This window comes from Amblyomma americanum, chromosome 5 (assembly GCF_052857255.1).
Source record: "Amblyomma americanum isolate KBUSLIRL-KWMA chromosome 5, ASM5285725v1, whole genome shotgun sequence".
Classification (NCBI taxonomy): Eukaryota; Metazoa; Arthropoda; class Arachnida; order Ixodida; family Ixodidae; genus Amblyomma; species Amblyomma americanum.
Genome location: NC_135501.1, coordinates 108,854,950 through 108,860,786, shown reverse-complemented (window position 1 = coordinate 108,860,786; position 5,837 = coordinate 108,854,950). Strand labels below are relative to the sequence as shown.

The window sequence follows — 5,837 nt, the reverse complement described above, 5'->3', positions numbered from 1 at the left end:
GTTGCAATGTAAATGCCGGATGGAAGAACTTGAGCAGTGTGTTCGCCTGGACTGAGGCGATGGTATTGTTCAGAGCAACGTTGCGGGTCACCAGGAGATCGCTAATAGGCGCAACGAAGTAGTTACAATCGGGAACGGATGTAGAGGGTGTCAGCGGAACGATAGAGGTGGCTTGAGACGGCAGGCGAGCATAGTCTGCATTGAACAGGCGGATAGAGAGATCGACGTGCTCGGAACGGAGTTGTGGGAGCTCGAGTTGTAGAACACCCTTCGAGCAGTCAATAAGAGCTGGATGGTCAGAGGAGAAATTCATGCCGAGAATGAAATCATGGTGCAGGTGGACCAAACGGTGACCTGAACAGTGGTACTGTGGCCGGCAACAGTGGTGCGAGCAGTACATACTCCGTCCAGAGCCGCTGTGCCTCCATCCGCCACGCGTACGAGGCACATTGCAGGCGTTAGCACTTTGTGGAGGCGACGGCGAAGGGAAAGCACATCACACATACGACCGCACCAGTGTCAATGAGGGCACGCACAGAAAAAACCGTCGACAGTGACGTCCAGTAAGTTCGGTTAGGTAGTCAGTAGAGGCATTCTGGACGGGGTGATTGATGCAGCGTTACCTCCAGGAGCTTCATCAGCTAGTTTTCCAGAGTGGAGCGGACATAGGGGGTAGTGGCCAAAAGTCGGGGCGACTGCGGTGAGTGTGAGCGACGGCCTTGGGGCGACGGAGAAGGGTAATTGTGGAAGGATGTTTGACTGGTCGGGCTGAGAGCGGGGCGAGAAGCGCTGCTGAGGGTCACGACGGTAGTCGGAGAAGCTACCACGGGGAGCGACGGCCAAGGGCACGACAATGTCGAGAGATGTGTCCAACGCGGAAGCAGAAAATGCAGAAGGGTCCGCCGGGTAACGAGACCTGGAGTAGTAGGTGGGGCGGAAAGCAGAGGAGGGAGGCTGGCGGACGGCTCGGCGCCAAATGAAACACACCTGGAGAGAAAGATCTCAGTTTGCCAGTTCTTGCTTGACGACAGCCTGAATAAGTGATACGACGGGCAGGGTCGTATCAGGGACGGATGGTGGGCATAATGAAATGGTGTAGAGGGTTGATGGTCCCAGAGTTCCAAAGCGCGTCCCTGTTTCGTGCATGTGCTGCGAGTTTTGTGCCGGGTTAGAGCTTCCTCATTGATTTTATATATAGGAGGAAGCGCCACCGCTCCTGCTAAAGCCGTGATGCGCGTATGTCGTGGTAGGCCTGTTAGACTGCGTAACGTGGCCCTGTGCAGAAGAGCTAGGTCTTCGTGGATTTTCGTGGCCAGTTCGTAAGAGGGGGCACCGTAGAGAACCTTGCCAACTGATACCGCGCGAGCTAGTGTCTGAAAAGTCTCCTGCTTTGCTCTACCGAACTTCTTTGACATACTAGCGATTAGATGTAGGGTACTCTTCCAGGTGCTCTTGCGGTGTTTGATCCAATTACGAGGACTGTTACAGCTGCTGATGGGCACACCGAGAAGATCGAGTGATCCGTTATGAGATGCGAGCACCTCGCCTGCCATGAGAAGATGCAACTTTTGGGACAGGTTAGAACGAGTCCTGCCTTCAATGCTGCGAAATTCAGTCCTTTCAGCTGCCAGATCAAGGCCCAACTCTGTTAGTGAGGACTCCAGGCTATGCGCCGCTACCTGCAGGTCGGCTTGCACGTGATCGGAGGACTCAAAACTATTGCCCTCGACCCACACTGTTACGTCGTCCGCGTAGATTGCGAATCTTGCTGCACTGTGTTGTTCTAGGCATCTATTTGCCTTCGCAGTTGCCAAGTTTAACTGTAAAAGGCCGAGGATTGAGCCCTGAAGAACTCCCCTGTCGAAGTAGTATGTGTGATGGGTCCATTCTTGGGTACTATAGTTGAGACGTACGGGTCTTCCCCACAGAAATTTTCGTATCCAGTTCAGCGCCCGTTGACGGGGTAAGCCTGGGCAAGCTCCCCAAGGATGACGTTTTGGTCTACGTTGTCAAAAGCTTTTCGCATATCAACCGCTAGGACGTAATCAGGCACGATGTGCCGGCAAATTCGACTAAGGACCCGCCGAAGCAGCCATAAGCCATCCTGTGTACTCAAATTGGGGCGAAAGCCGGTTTCCGCAGATTGGTACCAGTTGGGGCGTATTTCATGGAATAATGAATCCTATTGTTGATAAGTCGCTCAATCAATGTGCAGATGGTTGGAGTGAGAGCAATTGGACTCACGTTGGAATTGACGGATCTTTGCCAGGCGTTGGTATGGGTTTAAGCACTGTTAACCCGAACTGCTCCGGCACAGTTTATTGTTTCTAGGAGCTGCGCTTTGGCGGCATCACTAAGATTCCTAAGCATCTGCCAGGTGACGACGACGTGCCCTGAAGCCAAGTGGCTCTTTTCTTGGGCGAGCTTCACCGACAGTTCATGTATTGTGAACACGCATTAATAAGAAGCACCCTATTCATAACACTTATATATACAATTCAGGACACCGATATGCAGTAATGTGTAAGTAAAAAAATGTGGTAACACAAAATACCAATACATATACAAGTCCATAAATATACCCAGAAGAATTCTTCGAACTGCTGTGAGAGCCGATCAAGGAACACAAACCAGAAAAATGCTTTTCGGTAAGCGCTAAAACTTGCGAAGCTGAGGTTGCCGTAATTAAAGAAAATTTTCTCAAAGTTTTCGCGGAACGGCTATATGAAGAATAAAAATTATTTCGCTACGTTGGTTAAACATAATAGTTAACTGAGAAGAATGCTTCTTACACTAAAGCCAAACAAAATTTTGCCTTTACGGTTGTCTTTCTTAACAGTAGCCCCAGGCGGAACACGCGGAAATTCGGTTTTTGTGGAAAGGAAATCGCGCAGTAACTGTCTCACATCATCGTTGACACAAGATCGAGCATATCTTCCTTCCTTGTCCGGACCCCGTAGAGTATATGTTACGGGTCCAATTGGACATATTTTTGGAAATGTGGCGGAGAATTTGAAGGATACTTCACTCCCGCCACCGGTTGGCCCGGTATTGCACTACCTCCGGGATCGGCCTTGTCTTTAGCGCGTCTTTTCTATCCTGTCTTTCTATCCCATATTTAAACTATCATACTATCTGCACGTGGTAGCAATTGTGGCTCGGCTTGAGCCAGTGAGCAGGCCTGTGCACTTTCCTTTTCTTTCTTCCTGGCAACAACTGACCGATTCTCCTTTCAATCGTGCTCCTATGCGCGAATGTCCGGACTCCGTAGAGTATCTGTTTTTGCGGGACGAGGACAGCTACGCAGCGTTCTTACAGGTTTTTGCGAGTTACAGCGAGCTGTCCGGCGCCCTGCTTAACAGCGGCAAGAGCAAAGCTCTGCGCTTTGGCGCTTTTGCGTAAGATCTGCTGGGCGACGTAGGATTGGTGTCGGTGGTTAAGGTTCTTGGCGTCGTGTTCCTCTCCTCAGGAAAGGTAGCTCGTGAGTCGTGGTCGCAGTTAAGATCGACCGCAGAGCGACGTCTCGAAGTGGCAGCCCGTTTTGGCTTGTCGCTGTTTGAGCGCGCTTTTATTATTAGATCATCTGTGTGCGCGCCAATCTTCTCCTGTCCGCCGTGCACATTCACGCGTCGTTTGGCCACACATTGTGGCGCTTTTTTCTGGACGGGAAAGACGGACACCGTCGCTCGCGCGCTCCTCCGCCTTCCCACGAGCATGGGCTGGTTCAACTTGCCCGTTTTGCGCACAATGTGCAGTGTTCTAGCTGTCCGAGGCGTCCGCGACCTGGTCAACGTCACCGACTACCCTGGGAGGGGACTTCTCGCCTACCTTCTTGGGCGTCGCGGCTCCTCTTTTTTGGTCAAGTAACAGGTCCTTCACCTGCTCCTTCACTGTGCCGCGTTCGCCGATGCTCGTCGCGATATGCTCGCGACCTATAGGGCGCAGGGCGTACTACCAGACTCCATCAAGACGCTATTTTGGCCGCAGGGCAGTGCGCGCACTCGTGAGCGAACTTTGGTGAGCCTCTGTGCATTCCTCGAACACACGGGCTTCACGTCCCGTCTGTTCTCCGTCAGGTAGTTACACGCAGTGACCGAACGCTCCGCGAGTTTTACCTTGAACGATTAATAACTGGACGACCCACTTCATTTGTAGCCAACACATTGCTGTGCGCGTGTGTGAGTTAATTTCTCTAAAATGAACTAATCACTCGCGCAACCTGTACACATTTCTTATTGTGTATATAGATTGTACATATTACTTCTCCCCCTATGCTCTCTTCCTGTCCCGTCACCTCTTTTAATTCATTTCTTCATTCTGCCTGCTATCTTTTATTTCCGCTGCCCCAGCTAAGGTGCTTCAGTATCGATGGCAGATGCCGGGGCTAGCAAACATCTTTTCGTTCCCTTTTACTATTATTTTAATAAAAAACCACTACCACCACCACCTGCCTAACAGCAGCCGAGGTTCTTTAAGTATGTCCGTCGGGCGGCCGAGTCTCTCACAGCCGCCCTGCCCGAGGTCGACGTCACTAAGACACAGGGCTCCCGCGTTTGTGTGCTCCTCGCTATACAGGAGGCTGCACCAGAACAGCTCGAGCGGTGCAGGCGGTTGCTGTGGCGAGATTTGACGTCTAGCACTCTTCCACCAGACGTTCGCGACTTAGGCTGGCTGCGAGGCTGGAGGGTCTTGCCCACGGGAGTCCGTGTTGCAGCGTGGGGCATCGCCCCTTCTTCTTATTGTCCTCAGTGTGGCTACACTGAAATCCTACTGCATGCCATGTTTGAGTGCGTGGTTGCTAGAACGCTTTGGCGGCTCAGGTTGCGCATGTTTTTGTGACCTTGAACTCCCGCACCAGGCCACGTGAGTCGTTTCTTCGGCTTCTGCTGTGTTTGGGTGCCTTTGTTTTGTGGCGGCAGAGAGGCGCGGATTCCTTGCAGGGTCGATCCCAGCGGGCCATGTTCCCATTGTTTCAGAAGGTGAGAGCGCGCCTGTTCGAACAGGCGTGCTTAGACTGGGTTACCCTCGACGAGGAAGAATTCCTGCGCCGATGGAGCACCCGGTTCATCAACACAAGCAGGGGCCGCGTCACCGTGAAGCTCCTGCCGTACTGAGTGCGCCGTGCGATCTTTGTGTGTGGCGACTGTGAGAGGTGTGTTTTGCGTGAATGCCCCGCGTGCTTCCCCACGCGCGTATGGACCATCTTTTGATCTCTTTTGGACATTCATGGATTATGTATTTCTGCATTTTATGCAAACCTGCATTTTTTGCATAGGTAGGTTGACGCTAGCCGCCAAAGCATGTCTTTAGGTTGGGCGACATTAATCGCCGTTCTGTGTCTTTGTTTTTTATGAGGGATGCCAGTCCCTTTCACGCCCGTAGTAAATAAACTTCTCTTAAATCTGTCACGAGTACAATTGGATATATTTTTAGAAATGTGGCGGAGAGTTTGAAGGATGCTTCACTGCCGCCACCGGTTGGCCCGGTATTGCACTACCTCCGGGATCGGCCTTGTCTTTAGCGCGTGTTTACTATCCTGTCTTTCTATCCCATCTTTCAACTCTCCTACTATCTGCACGAGGTAGCGATTGTGGCTCGCGTTGAGCCAGTGAGCAGGCCTGTACACTTTCTTTTTCTTTCTTGCTGACAGCAACAGACAGACAGGCTTTCAATCTCAGCTCCCTTCCTTCACTTATTATTAATATCAAAGAAAGGGGGGAGGGGAGCGTGAAAGATGAACCCAAGGTTGAGGTGCTGCAGTGGATGGCTCCAAAGAGAGAGGGAAATAACTACTTTGCTACCTTCAAAAGTGATGAACGAGAAGCCTATGGCCTAAA

At 51.6% G+C, this 5,837-nt stretch overlaps 1 pseudogene; it reads left to right on the top strand.

The window, feature by feature from the left end:
• The first annotated feature begins 2,930 nt into the window (after positions 1 to 2,930).
• LOC144135615 (U2 spliceosomal RNA) lies at positions 2,931 to 3,082 on the top strand (annotated as a pseudogene).
• The last annotated feature ends 2,755 nt before the right edge of the window (positions 3,083 to 5,837 follow it).